This window comes from Vulpes lagopus, chromosome 18 (assembly GCF_018345385.1).
Source record: "Vulpes lagopus strain Blue_001 chromosome 18, ASM1834538v1, whole genome shotgun sequence".
NCBI lineage: Eukaryota > Metazoa > Chordata > Mammalia > Carnivora > Canidae > Vulpes > Vulpes lagopus.
This window is the reverse complement of record NC_054841.1, coordinates 24,352,919-24,368,995: the sequence shown is the minus strand read 5'-3', so window position 1 is coordinate 24,368,995 and position 16,077 is coordinate 24,352,919. Positions and strand designations below refer to the sequence as shown.

The 16,077-nt window shown below is 40.7% G+C and overlaps 1 pseudogene; it reads right to left on the bottom strand.

Annotated features, from left to right (window-relative positions):
• Positions 1-790: 790 nt before the first annotated feature.
• LOC121478488 lies at positions 791-909 on the bottom strand (annotated as a pseudogene).
• Positions 910-16,077: the final 15,168 nt, after the last annotated feature.

The window sequence follows — 16,077 nt, the reverse complement described above, 5'->3', positions numbered from 1 at the left end:
CAGGGAGCCCGATGTGGGACTCCATCCTGGAAATCCGGGACCACTCTGAGGCCGAAGGCACTCAACCGTTGAGCCACCCAGGCATCCCATATATTTTTATTTTTAAAATATAAATAAATATAAAATAGGGATACCTGGGTGGCTCAGTGGTTGAGTGGTTGAGCATCTGCTTTCAGCCCAGGTCCTGATTCCAGAGTCCTGGGATAGAGTCCTGCATCAGGCTCCCTACAGGGAGCCTGCTTCTCCCTCTACCTATGTCTCTGCCTCTTTCATGAATAATTAAATAAATAATCTTTAAAAAATAATAAATATAAAATAAATATATTTTAAAGTATTTTTAATATTTATTTTATTAAAGAAAATCTATTTATTTTAAAAGATTTTATTTATCTGACAGAGAGAGAGAGAACACAAGCAGAGGGAGTGGCAGGCAGAGGGAGAGGGAGAAGCTGGCTCTGGCCCAGCAAGGAGTCCAGCAGATGCTAACCATAATTAATTATTAGGGAAATACAATAAAACTGCAATTAGAAATTACCCTACTATGGGGTGCCTGGCTGAGTCAGTTGGAGGAGCTTGCACCTCTTGATCTGAGGGTTGTGACTTCGAGCCCCATGTTGTATGTAGAGATTGATTACTTAAATAAATAAAAATTAGAAAAAAATGTAAAAAAAAAAAAGAAATCTCCACACACCTATTAAAATGGCTAAAATTAATGAAGCTGACCATAGCAAGTATTGGTGGAGCTGGAACTCTTATACACTGCTGGTTGGGAATATAAAATTGTACAATCATTTTGGAAAATAATCCAGCAGTTTCTTAAAATGTTAAAAGTACACTTATGTTTTCAATTAGCAATAATTGCACCTCAGATAAACCTCATTGGCTACAATATTGCCACTGAGCAAAGCTACACTTACCTTATGATATAGAAATTTCACTCCTAGGCGTGTACTCAAGAGAAATGAAAGCATATATCCATACAAAGATTCATATATGGGGCAGTCCAGGTGGCCGTGGTTTAGCGCCTGCCTTCAGCCCAGGGTGTGATTCTGGAGACTCGGGATCAAGTCCCACGTCGGGCTCACTGCATGGAGCTTGTTTCTCTCTCTGCCTCTCTCTCTCTCTCTCTCTCTCTCTTTGTGTCTCATGAATAAATAAATAAAATCTTTAAAAAAAAGATTCGAATATGAATGTTCACAGCAGTTTTATTCTAATAAGTACATATTCCAAAAACTAGAAACAATCCAATGGTCATGCATAAACAAATGGTGGTATATTTGTACAATGATATACTGCTTGTCAACAAAAAGAAATGAACTATTAATACATGCTACAGTTTTTGTTGTTGTCTGGGTTTTGGTTTTGGTTTTGGTTTCTTTAAAAAAAAAAACACAAAAAACCCACACAGGCTGGGCAGCCCAGGTGGCTCAGTGGTTTAGTACCACCTTCAGCTCAGGGCATGATCCTGGAGATTTGGGATCAAGTCCCATGTCAGGCTCCCTGCATGGAGCCTGCTTCTCTCTCTGTGTCTTCATGAATAAATAAATAAGATCTTAAAAAAAAAAAAAAAAAGATTCACGAGAGACACACAGAGAGAAAGGCAGAAAGAGAAGCAGGCTCCATGCAAGGAGCCAGATGTGGGACTCAAACCCAGGAATCCAGGATCACACCCTAAGCCAAAGGCAGGCACTCAACCACTGAGCCACTCAGGTGTCCTGAATAAAGTCTTTAAAAACATCACTGTCACTACCACCACCACCACCTATCTTTCCCAGTGTTTCATGGAAGCTGGCGCTTATTTTCTTTCTTTCTTTCTTTCAAAATTTTATTTATTTATTCATGAGAGACACAGAGAGAGAGAGAGGGAGAGGGATAGGGAGAGAGAGAGAGAAAGAGAGAGAGAGAGAGAGAGAGAGAGAGACTCCATACAGGGAGCCCAATGCGGGACTCCATCCTGGGACTCCAGGATCACGCCCTGGGCCCAAGGCAGGCTCTAAACTGCTGAGCCACCCAGGGATCCCCACATGCTACAGTTTGGATGAATCTCAGAATACTTGTGCTGAGTTAAGAAACGAAACACATTGAGTACATACTGTATGATTTCATTTGTATAAAATTCTAAAACAATTTAAACTGATCAGTGGTTTGCCTTGGGACAGGTTAAAAGCAAGGAATTCTAAAAGGACATAAGGGAACTTTGAGAAGTGATGGATATTTTGGTTTCATGGGTTTTTACATATGTCAAAGTTTATCAGATTGCACACTTTAAATATGAGCAGTTCATTGTATTTCAATTACATTTTAATAAAGCTGTTTGTAAAAGTTTTCCGAGTGATTCTAAGACCCAGTATAGGTTTGGAATATTGTTATAGAGCATCTGAAGCTTAAAAGAAACCCCACAATTCCATACAATCCCAACAAATTTACTATTGGCATTCTGGTGGATCATCTAATCTTTTTTCTTTTTAAGATTTTATTTATTTATTCATGAGACACACACACACACACAGAGAGAGAGAGAGAGAGAGAGGCAGAGACACAGGCAGAGGGAGAAGGAGGCTCCATGCAGGGAGCCCAATGTGGGACACGATCCCGGGTTTCCAGGATCATGCCTTGGGCAGAAGGTTTCCAGGATCATGCCCTGGGCAGAAGGCGGCACTAAGCTGCTGAGCCACTTGGGCCGCCCTGGATCATTTAATCTTGTCTTCAAATTTGTATACATTTACTTATGACAAATTTTTTTTTTTTTTTTTTTTTTTAACCAGAAGAGTAATATATGCCCAATGAAATCTGGAAACATATAGAAAAGTAGAAAGAAGAGAAAAGATCACCCATAATCATGCTACTCAAATAAAACCACTGTTGACATTTTTAGTGTATTTCTTTCCAGGCTCAAAGGAAAGGTCTTAACTACAGAAAGAAAATTTGGAGGGGAGCCTAGCTGGCTTAGTTGGTGGAGCAAGCAACTCTTAATCTTGAGGCTGTAAGTTTGAGTCCCACACTGGGTGTAGAGGTTACTTAAAAATAAAATCTTTAAAAATAAAAAAAATTTACAGTCATTGGCACAGGGATGATCATTTTTATTTTTTTAAATAAATTTTAGGGGCGCCTGGGTAGCTCAGTCAGTTAAGCTTCTGACTTTTGGTTTCAGGTCAGGTCATGATCTTGGGCCCAAGTTGGGCTCTGCTCTCAGTGGGGGAATTTGCTTAAGATTCTGTCTCTCTCTCTCTGTGCCCCTTACCCTGGCTCCCACTCTCTCTAAAAAATAAAAAAAAAAAAAAAATAGGTACCTACATACATACATAAATTGTATTTGGAAAACATTCAAATATATGTAAGAATTGAAAGAATAATATAGGGCAGTCCCTGGTGGTGCAGTGGTTTAGTCCTGCCTGCAGCCTGGGGTGTGATCCTGGAAACCTGGGATCGAGTCCCACATCGGGCTCCCTGCATGGAGCCTACTTCTCCCTCTGCCTGTGTCTCTACCTCTTTCTCTGCATCTCTCATGAATAAATAAATAAAATCTTTGAAAGAAAGAAAGAATAATATAATGATCAACCAAATACTCAGATTTAATAACTAACATTTACCATATTTGCTTTACCTACTAATAGGCATGTGATTGTGTACTTTTTTTTGCTAAACCTTTTTTTTTTTTTAAAGATTTTATTTATTTATTCATGAGAGACACAGAGAGAGGCAGAGACATAGGCAGAGGGAGAAGCAGGCTCCATGAAGAGATGCCCGACGTGGAACTTGATCCTAGGACTCCAGAATCACACCCTGGGCCAAAGGCAGGCACTAGACAGCTGAGCCACCCAAGGATCCCCTTGCTAAACCTTTTGAAAATAAGTGTTAGACATCATGACAGTTCAGCTCTACATACCTCAGCATGTGTGCCCTAAAAAGGATGTTTCCTTTATAACCAAATCATTATCACACACAGGAAAATGAATAGTTCCCTAATATCAAATTTCTACTCTATAACCAGATATTATTTTTTTACAAGATTTTATGTATTTATGTATTTATTTGATAGAGAGAGGGAGAGATATGGTGAGGGGAGGAGCAGAAAGAGAGAATCTCAAGCAGACTCCAGGCTGAGCTCATAGCCATACGGGGGCGGGGGGGAGGGGGCCTCCATCTCATGACCCGGAGATCATAACCTGAGCTGAAACCAAGAGTTGGTTGCTTAACCAACTGAGCCACCCAGGCACCCTCATAATCATAATCAGATGCTCTTAATTACCCATTTTATAGCTTTTTTTAAACCAGAATCCAGGGGGCTGGGATGTGAGGTCACATCCTGGAACTGCCTAACCCTGGAACCTGGGTCAAACCTCTACTCTGCTGAATCAGTGAGTTCAGCCTCCGAGGCTCAGGCCTGGAGTGCTTTTGCCTCCTCTCCGCAGGACTAGCCTCTTCCAGGCCACATCATGCCAACTGTCAACATGGGTAACCTAGCCACCTGCCCCCATCATCTCCGAATCCTGTATTCTGTTCACTATCCTGGAGTTTTTCTGCTTCTCTCTCTCTCTCTCTCTCTCTCTCTCTTTTTTTTTTTTCCTGCTTCTCTTAAGCTGACTCTGTCTCCAGAACCTGTTCTACCCTTGAGACTGTCAATAGCTCCAGATTTTGCTGTTCATGACACATCCTGTCCCATGGCCAGGCCTTCTCTTGACATAGACTGTGAAGGAAATGATAGTCATAAAGCAAATAACAGCACCTGCTTCTATGAGCCCTACCACTCTGCACCAAACTTAGTATGTATCCCCTTTCATTTGATCCTCAAGACATCTAATTATTGTACCCATTTCATAGATGAGAACACCAAGGCTCAGAGAGATAAAGTCACTTGCCTTTGCCCACACAGCCAGGAAGTTTCAGAGCTGGACTCAATTCTGAAAATGTTGAGCTCTCACAGTCCTTGTCCTTTACAAATTCTGAAAAAATTAAATAAAATAATGGACTTAATAGTGTTTGTACCAGTATAACACATTTTTATTAAAATAACTTTTAGGGGTGCCTGGATGGCTTAGTTGGTTAAGCATCTGCCTTCAGCTCAGGTCATGATCCTGGGGTCCTGGTCTCAGTGGGGAGCCACTTCTCCCTCCTCCTCTTCCTCTCCTGCTCTCCCTGCTTGTGCTTTCCCTCTGTCACTCTTTCTCTCTCTGTGTCAAAGGAAGGAAGAAGGTAAAAGGAAGGAAGGAAAGAAGGAAGGAAGGAAAAGAAATCTTAAAACAAAAACAAAAACAAAAACAAACTTCTTTTAAAAGTTTTTTTAAAATTGCATGTTTCCTGACCTCCATCTGCCAGAGCAGGCTGCCATTCCCTATCAAGTCTCCTTCAAAAATTCCTTAGAATCGGGGATCCCTGGGTGGCGCAGCGGTTTAGCGCCTGCCTTTGGCCCAGGGCGTGATCCTGGAGATCCGGGATCGAATCCCACGTCGGGCTCCCGGGGCATGGAGCCTGCTTCTCCCTCTGCCTGTGTCTCTGCGTCTCTCTCTCTCTGTGTGTGACTATCATAAATAAATAAAAATTAAAAAAAAAAATTCCTTAGAATCTCTGAAGGTGTCTTTCCTGTGTTCCAAAACAGGTCCTGTTGGCTGCCATGTGACCTTACCATTGCTAACCCTAATTGAGTACTTACTGACAGTGTGCCTGGCATCTGGCCTAGCATTCTATGCACATGATTTCATATACATGTCCACACACCCCTAATGTATGTACATAAAATACAAACATATATATGTATATATATGTAAAATATTATTTCTATTTCACAAATGAGGCATAGAGAAGTAAGGGTGGTAGCTATTGGTAGCATCAAGACCTCAGGGTTAGCAAAGCAAGCTGTAGTATCCATCCCTGCAGTAGTGATCCTAGCATCTCTCCCAGCTTGAATTCTCAGGGTGATGTGGGGAGTTGTTCCTAATTATATACAGTTCCCAAGCCTGGTGCTCTGGCTCTCATGGACATTCTATGAGCCACCCAACATCCTTTATTGAATTTCTTTCCTACTCAAACTGAAGAGACTTGGTTTGTTTTATTTGTAACTAAGCTTTCTTTAAAAAAAAAAAAAAGATTTTTTTATTTGAGAGCGAGACAGAGGGAGCACAAGGAGGGGGAGGGACAGACAGAGAGAGAGAAGCAGACTCCCTGTTGAGCAGGGAGCCGAACATGGGGCTCCATCCCTCAACCCTGGGATCATAACCTGAGCTGAAGGGCGACCCTTAACTGACTGAGCCACACATGTGCGCCACAACTAAGCTTTCGGATTGATATGTTCCATAGCAACTCTATGCCTGTTATTTGTATTTAAAGTATTTTTGAGTTATTTAATTAATGTTTTAATTTATTTATTTAATTAATCAAATTCATTAATGTGCTTCTGAATCCATCATCCCAAAATAAAATGCAGAACCTCACACTGACCTGTATCTAATCATTTGCCCTCTTCCCCACTCAACCCTTTCCTTGACCACAGTGACCATCCTCTTGAACACTGTGTTCATCATTTCCTCTCCTTTTTATTTATTTTTTAAAAGATTTTATTTATTTATTTATTCATGAGAGACACAGAGAGAGAGAGAGAGAGAGAGGCAGAGACACAGGCAGAGGGAGAAGCAGGCTCCATGCAGGGAGCCCGACATGGGACTCGATCCCCGGTCTCCAGGATCATGCCCTGGGCCGAAGGCAGGAGTTAAACCACTGAGCCCCCCGGGCTGCCCTCCTTTTTACTAAAAAAAAAAAATTTCTGTCCAAAAGACCCAGTCAGGTGGCCTGACTATCCCTGATGGCAGCAGGATTGTGATGCAGCTTGGTATTATATTTGTGACATGAGCTCCTTCTTACTCTCTTAGGCAGCAGCCATGAGTTCCTGACAGCTCCTTCCACATCCATTGTGTCAGGCAATGTTTGGAAGGCTCAAGGTTCAGAGGCCCAGCCTCTGTCTGTCTCCAACCCTAGGCCAGGCAGAGTGGAGTGTGGAGTCACCAAGTGGGCTGGCCACCCTGATGGATGGCCTTGTGTTGGTTCCCAGCTGAACTCATCATCACCCTACCTTAGTGGTTTGTTCTTTGCATATACTCTGTGATGTGACTTACTCATATTTTCTTTAAATCAACTCCCCTTTTGAAAAAAAATTTTAGGGGCACCTGGGTGTCTCAGTTGGCTGGGGTCATGACCTCGGTGTCCTGGGGTGGAACCCACCTCAGGCTCAGTGGTCAGCAGGGAGTCTGCTTCAGGTTCTATCCCTCTCCCCTCTCCTATAATCTTTCTTTTTCTTAAATAAATGGATAAATCTTAAAAAAAAAAAAAAAGATAAGCTATTCTTAAAAAACACCAATTTCAGTTTTTTTTTTCAAAGAGCTAATATAAGCATCTAAGACATTATTCAAAGGGTGTGAAAAGATGTAGAAGGAAAATGTTTTTGTCCTACTATTATCTCTCAGCCACCCAATTCCTCTGAGATACATCCACTTTATAAATTTCCTTTGTGTCTTCCAGAAACATTCTATGCATATATAAATAAATGGATAGTCTATTTATTTTTATTTTTTACCAACTACTTAGATTTTTTTTTTAAAGATTTTATTTATTTATCTATGAGAGACACAGAGAGAGAGAGAGAGAGAGAGGCAGGGACACAGGCAGAGGGAGAAGCAGGCTCCATGCAGGGAGCTCGACATTGGACTCGATTCCAGGACTCTGGGATCAGGCCCTGGGATGCAGGGGGCACTAAACTGCTGCACCATTGGGGCTGCCCTACTTAGACTTTTATATGGATCTTTTTTGCTATTTTTTAAGGTTGCATAGTTTTCCAGTTCCATGCTTTATCTCATCCCCTGCTGATGAACATTGACCTTATTTCCAGTTTTTTCCTATTACAACCTATTACAACAATGTTATGATAAATAACCAGATTCATCTGCTATTTTGTTCTTTTTTTTTTTTTTTTTTTTTTTAGAAAGATAACAAACCACTCAACTAACTGATCTTCCCTCCCGAGCCATCTTCTTATTTATAATCGGTGATGCACCTGTTACTCTCCTGCTTCAACAGTCTCCTACCCTTCCCACAGCCTTTTTTTTTTTTTTTTTTTTTTTTTGATGATTTTATTCATGAGAGACACAGAGAGAGGCGGAGACACAGGGAGAGGCAGGCTCCATGCAGGGAGCCCGACGTGGGACTCGAACCCGGGTCTCCAGGATCACCGCTGTGAGCTGAAGGCAGCGCTAAACCGCTGAGCCACCCGGGCTGCCCCTGCTATTTTGTTCTTTGCATAGTTATCTGTTAAATTCCTAGAGATGGAACTGCTGGAACAACTGGCATATGTGGTTTTGTTTTGTTTTGTTTTGTTTTGTTTTGTTTTGTTTTGTTTTGTTTTGTTTTGTTTTGTCTTAGGGAGAGATTGAGAGAGCTAGTGCACGTGTGTGCACATTAAAAAGATAGGAGGGGCAGAGAGAGAATCTTAAGCAGGCTCCACACCCAGGGTGGAGCCCTATGTGATCAGAGCTTTGAGATCTCACCCTGAGATCATGATCTGAGCCGAAATCAAGAGTTGGAAACTTAATGGACTGAGGCATATGTGTGGTGTTTTTTGTTTGTTTGTTTTGTTTTGTTTTGTGTGTTTTTTAGAGAGTGTGAGTGGCAGGGGAAGAGGTAGAGGAAGAAAGAGAATCCCAAGAAGGCCCTACACCTGCTCAGAGCCTGATGCAGAGCTCGATCTTACAACTGGAGATTATGACCCAAGCCAAATCAAGAGTTGGTTGGTTGCCTGACCAATTGAGCCAGCCAGGCACCCTCACATATGTGTTTTTTAGAACTTTATAGAAGTATAATTAACATAGTATATAATTCAACCATTTTATTTTTATTATTTTTTAAGATTTTTATTTATTTATTCATGGGAGATACAGAGAAAGACAGAGAGGCAGAGACACAGGCAGAGGGACAAGTAGGTTCCATGCAGGAATCCTGATGCGGGACTTGATCCCAGGACCCTGGGATCACGACCTGAGTCAAAGGCAGACGCTCAACCGCTGAGCCACCCAGGCATTCCAATTCACCCATTTTAAAGGTACAATTCAATTATTTGTAGCAAATTTTTTGAGCTGTGCAACCATCAGTAAGATACCTCCTGGTCATTTACAATTACTTTCCATTCCCATTCCCCACTGCAACCCCTCATCTCTACTTTCTGTCTCTACAGATTTGTCTTTTTTGGACATTTCATATACTGAACATGGAATTATACGATATGTGATCTCTTGTGTCTGGCTTTTTTTTTTTAATTTTTTAAAAAATTTTTTATTTATTCATGATAGTCACAGAGAGAGAGAGAGAGAGAGAGACAGAGAGAGGCAGAGAGAGAAGCAGGCTCCATGCACTGGGAGCCCGACCCGGGTCTCCAGGATCGCGCCCTGGGCCAAAGGCAGGCGCCAAACCACTGTGCCACCCAGGGATCCCCGTGTCTGGCTTTTTAAATTTAGCTTACTGTTTCATGACATAATGTGTATCAAGAACTTATTCTTTTTTATTACTGAATAGTGTTCCATATGAATATAATACTTTTTAAATTCATTCACCAATTAATGGATATGAGTTCTTTTTATTTTCACTTTTTAGCTATTATGAATAATGTTGGTGTGAACATTTACATGCAAGTCATTGGTAGACATATATTTTTCATTTTTCTTGGGTAGATAACTGGAAGTGGAATCGTGTGATAAATTTACATTCAACTTTTTAAGAAACCAAGAAACGATTTTCCAAGATGTCTGTATCATTTTATATTCCTACCAGCAATGTATGATACTTCCTGTTTCTCCACATTCTTGCCAAAGTTTGTTATTGTCTATTTTTTTTATTATTCTTATAACCATTCTAGTGGGTGTAAAATGGCATGTCATTGTGGTTTTAATTTGCATTTCACTAATGACTAATGATGTTGGGAATCTGTTTATGTGCTTCCTCATCATTCCTGTATGGTGAAATGGTAAAACGGTAAAAATACCACTTTGGTGAAGTGGTAAAAATACTAATTTTAAAAACAGGGTTGGGCAGCCCAGGTGGCTCAGCGGTTTAGCACCTGCCTTCGGCCCAGGGTGTGATCCTGGAGACCTGGGATGGAGTCCCACATCGGGCTTTCTGCATGGAGCCTGCTTCTCCCTTTGCCTGTGTCTCTGCCTCTCTCTCTGTGTCTCTCGTGAGTAAATAAATAAAATCTTAAAAAAAAAAATAAATAAGAACAGGGTTGTCTTCATATTATTGAGTTTTGAAAGTTCTTTGTATATTCTGGATACAAATTCTTTATCACATATATGTTCTGTGCAAATATTTTCTCCCAGCCTGTGGCTTATCTTTTATTTTATTTCTTTTCTTTCTTTTTTTTTTTATTTTTATTTATGATAGTCACAGAGAGAGAGGGAGAGAGAGAGAGAGGCAGAGGAGAAGCAGGCTCCATGCCCCCGGAGCCCAATGTGGGATTCGATCCCAAGTCTCCAGGATCACGCCCTGGGCCAAAGGCAGGTGCTAAACCGCTGCGCCACCCAGGGATCCCCCTTTTCTTTCTTTTTTTAAGACAGTATTCACCCATTTTCATTTTATTTTTATTTTTTTAAGTAGGCTCCACACCCAACATGGGGCTTGAACTCATGACCATGAAAACAAGAGTCACATACTCTACCAACTGAGACAACCAGGCACCGCTATCATTCATTTTCTTAATGGTGTCTTAAAAAAAAAGTGGAAGCAAAAGTTACAAAACATGAAATCAACCATTTAATATTGAACAATTCTGGTGCTTGGCTGGTTCAGTCAGAAGAACATGCAACTCTTGATCTTGGGGTCATGAGTCCAAGCCCAATGTTGGGTATAGAGAATACATACATATGTACATAAATATTAAAAAATAAAATTGGACAGTTATTAATATTGCCTTTGAAACAAAAGTTTTTAATTTTGATGGTCTGATTTATCAAAAAAATTCTTAAAAGATTTTATTTATTCATGAGAGACATAGAAAGAGAGGCAGAGACACAGGCAGAGGGAGAAGCAGGCTCCATGCAGGGAGCCCAATGTGGGACAAGATCCCAGGTCTCCAGGATCATGCCCTGGGGCAAAGGCAAGCACTAAACCACTGAGCCACCCCGGGATCCCTAATTTATCAAATTTTTTTTATAGATAATGCTTGTTGTGTTATATTTAAGAAGGTAACCTTTTCTTAACTCAAGGCCTCGAAGATTTTTCTTCAGCATCTTCAAAAAGTTTTATAGTTTGACTCTTCTCTTAGGTTTCTGATCCATTTTGAGTTATTTTTTGTGTATGGTATAAAATAGGGTATAAGTCCATCTTTTTACATATGAATATCCTGACATAAGTGTTTTTAATTTTAGTAGATATGGTCCAGTTGTTTTCCCACCACACAACTGGCATCACACCAATCAGCAGGGAGCATGGCTGTTTTCTCACACCCTTCCTAACACAACTGAGATATCAAACTTTTCGTTCTTGGCCAATCTAATAATGAAAATGTAGCATCTCAGAGCTTTACTTTGCTGAATTACTACTTTATTTATTTTTTTTAAATTCCTACTTTAGCCATAACCTAACTACTACCATGAAATATATTAGCTCTGTGTATTAGCTTCCTATTGTTTCAGCATACATTACCAAGAAACTCAGGTGATGGGACATTTAACCTTGCAGGACCTGCCCCTCCTTCCCTCCAACATAGAAGGTCCTCAAGGACTGAAAATGCAGTCACACTCCCTGCATATCTAATTGCACCCTTTGCCACCCCAGAAGTTTAGACAAATGGAGGCTGAGTTCTGAGATTCCCAGGATTGTTTCTGGTCTGACATCTTCCCAGCTTGCATAAGGTGACCTGGATGCTTGTTGTCTGACTCTATCTTTGCAGGCATGACTTTAATTTTTTTTTAAGAGATAGAAACTCTTATCTAGGACAGACATTTCCAGTACTATAGGCAAGAAATGATTCTGATCTGCAATCTATAGAGATAGGGCAATGGGGCTTTACAAGGAAAAGGACAACTAGGTTTCAGAGAAAAAAAAAAAAAAAAAGAGGGAACTGGAAACAATGAGCAGGAGTAGAAGCTCTGACTTTTATCCAAGGGAGTTCTTCAGTCCTAGGATTGCTCACTCAAATTTCAGTCCTCCCAAAATCTGCAGGAGGAGGCTCTCAGAACTCCTTATGGCTATTTATTTTTTATGACTTTTTTTTTCTACTTCTATATTCAGTACAGAAAATCTGAAGGGTACAGAGAAGCACAAAGTCTCTTCTTTTGCATTGAATTAAGAAGAGATAGTTGTGAAGTAGGTGGTAGAGACAGTCCTAGGCTTAAATATCAGGTCTGTTTCTTGTATTCTCTGTGAATTTTGACAAGTCACCCAACCTTCTTCCTTGAGAAAGTTGGTAATCACAATGTCTCCTCCCTCATTGGGGATACATATAGGCACATCTAGTTCAGGGCATAGAGTGGGCATTCAAGTGTCTCTGTCTCCTCCTTTCACAATTTACAAGAAAATTTCATTCGAGCATTTTCTGAGCATCGTATAAGGTGTTATTACATGCCAGAGGAAATATAAGGACAGGTAAGACTATGTCTTTGCTCCTGAAGAACTTATGATTTGGGGAAGGGGAGAGTAAATAGTCTAGTCTGCTGCCTTTTGATAAAATAGACATGTAACTCCAATTTTCAGATGTCAGCAGAGGCCCACAAAGGCCAAGAAATACAGCAAGTAAGTAGTGTGGGGGGGCGGGGATTGGAACACAATTAAGAATATTGGGACAGAAGCAATGAGAGAGGAATTTTAGAAATAAAATCATGCAAGTTTGTAATTTAAAAGAGAGGAACAGGGTGCCTGCCTGGCTGGCTCAGTCAGTAGAGCATGTGACTCTTATCTTAGGGTTGTGAGTTCAAGCCCCACATTGGGTGTAGAGCCTATTTAAAAAGAGAGAGAGAGAGAGAAACAAGTGGGAGATGGAGATGTCTGTGAATGAATCTAGGGTTACAAATCTAGCCCTGAAGGTGGACTACATTTGTTTGTGCAAGATTTCTCCCTCTCCTCCCAACATTTTATTGTGAACAATTTTTAAACATACAGAAGAGTTGAAAGAGTTGTACAGTGAACATCCATCTATCCACCACCTCGATTCTACAGTTGCTACCCATTTGCTGTATTTGCTTTGTCGTGTAATTTATTCATTTATCTAGCTCTCCATCTGTCCATCTTATTCTTTGATGCAATTCAAAGAAGCTGCAGAGTTCACTCTTCCTCTAGTCCCCTCAGCACTCTTATCATTAGAGCTCAAAATTTTTTTTTTGTTTTGTTTTTAGGTTAAATTTACATACAGTGATATGCGTAGATCTCAAGTATACCATCTGCTCAGTTTTGACAAATGCATGCAACTGTGTAATCAACACCCCTCACGAGGTACTGAGAGAACATTTTCAATAGCAGAAAATTCCTTCCTGCCAGAGGCAACCACTATTGTGATTTTTCCCCCATTGATTAGGTTTTACCTGTTCCAGAACATTATACAAATAGAATTATAGAGTGTATACTCTTTTGTATAAGGCTTCTTTCTTTTAGCATGATTTTTGTGTGTGTGTGTTAGTAATTTTGTTTTTGCCTAGTAGCATTCCACTGTATGAGTGAGTTAATCCATTCTCCTGTGGATGGAACACAGAAGTTTTAAACACTTTGAATTGGTTGCCAGTGTTGCAGGCCTGACTGCAAATCTTGGCTCTGCTACTTGCTAGATACATGACCATGTGTTGGTTACTTTGTTTCTTTGAGAGTCAGTTTTCCTGCTCCCTCCCCCATATGCATAATAGGAAAAATTATAGTTATTGCCTATTGAATGCTTGCCGTGTGCCTGCTTGGCACTGTTCCAAGTGTTTTACATACTCATTTAATCCTCATTACGACTCACAAGATTAGGGTATATTACAATTTCTACTTTATAGATTTGGAAACTGAGCACCTCAACTAGGTGACTGAAAGAATTCAATGAGATAGTGCATGTAAAACACTTGGGACTCTATTTTGTAACTATAATGTATAAAGTAAATATTAACTGGTATTTTTCGTTTTACCTTAGAGGAATTTACTGTTAATGGAGAAAGTGTATAAAACCCAGGAATAGGATTGCCAGGTAAGGTGCAGATGTCCAGTTAAATTTGAATTTTAGATACACAATGAAAATAATTTTAGCATAACTATGTTACATTAATATTTGTCACATATTAATGCTAAAAATGTTATTCATTGTGTATCTGAAATTCAAATTTAATCGAGCATCCTATATTTTTCTTTTCCTTTTTAATTATTTTAATAAATAATTTATTTATTTATTCATGAGATACACAGAGAGAGAGGCAGAGGCATAGGCAGAGGGAGAAGCAGGCTCCCTGCGGGGAGCCCAATTTGGGACTCAATCCCAGGACCCTGGGATCATGCCCTGAGCCAAAGGCAGATGGTCAGGTGCCCCAGGAAACAATCTTTAAAGAGGGAAAATGAGAGAGCCATGAGGTCTTAAGTGGGTCCAGATCTTTGGATACAGATCTCAGGCTCCTAGAAGCTCCATCCGGGGTCTGCTCTTCATCAACGCATAGCTCTGCCACTTTTCAAGTCTTCCTCTGTCTCTGGCAGCTGAATGCAGAGTGGCTTCGGGGAAGAGAAGGACATCAGGATGACTAAGTGTTCTATAGGGAAAGCCAGTAAGCGACAGGCGGCATGTGGGCTGCTGGGGTTTCTCTTCCCACTCCTTTCAGCTCTGCATCCCTGCTTCCTTCCCTCCTTCTCTCCTCAGAGGCCTGGAAAGCTCCTTCCCTTGCTGGTAGAGGCCTCCTCCAGCCCTGCGCTAGCAGGGCTGGGTCCTGTCCCAGGCTGACCTGAGTGTCCAAGGCAGAAGGAGGGTATATGTGTTTCAAGACTTTATTAATCACAGGGTCTGCATTCTGACCAGGTCTAGACTGACTTCTGGATTAGGAAACTGGGAGCCAGATTTAGCTTCTCCTTGGAGAACCACCAACTATACCTACCATAGATTTCCCAGAATCTTCACAACATCCTATGAGATAAAGTCTATTATTTCCATTTTGAGATTTGGACACTGAGGTTAAGGGACTTGCCCAAGACCCCTAAAGTAAATTGTTGATAGAACTAGATCCTTGATCCATATGCCTCTGAAGAAACCTAAATTATTAACTCCTGCTAGGCACTGTCTTCCAGATCAGAGCTAAACTGTCCTACTGGCATCAGCAAGTTAGGAGAGCATAGTCCAGTGGTTCTCATAATGTGATCCCTGGGCATGTACATCACCTGGGAACTTGTTAGAAATGCAAATTCTTGGGCCTGATAACATAACTTTCTGACTCAGAAATTCTGGGGCTAATACCTGGCAATCTGGTGTTAATAAGCCATCCAGGGCAGCCCTGGTGGCCCAGTGGTTTAGTGCCGCCTTCAGCCTGGGGTGTGATCATGGAGACTGGGACCGAGTCCCACATCGGGCTCCCTGCATGGAGCCTGCTTCTCCCTCTGCCTGTGTCCCTGCCTCTCTCTCTCTCTCTCTCTCTCTCTGTCTGTCATAAATCAATAAATAAAATCTTAAAAAAAAAAAAAAAGCCATCCAGGTGATTCTGATGTACTCTGAAGTTTGAGAATTCTTGGCATATAGTAGAAAGAAGTGCATTTTAGGGAAAAATGAGTATATATTTAAAGCATAAAAATAAAAAAATAAAATAGATAAAGCATATTTGTTTTTCTAAAAAAATTTTTATTTATTTATTCATGAGAGACACAGAGAGAGAGGCAGAAACAAGCTCCCCTCGGGGAGCCTGATGTGGAACTTGATCCCTGAACTCCAGGATCATGTCCTGTCTTGAAAGCAGGGCTTAACCGCTGAGCCATCCAGGCATCCTCCATATTTGTTTTTTGTTTGTATTTTTTATTTTTTTAAATATTTATTTATTTAAGATTTACTTATTCATTCATTCAGAGAGAGCGAAGAGAGAGGCAGAGACACAGGCGGAGGGAGGAGCAGGC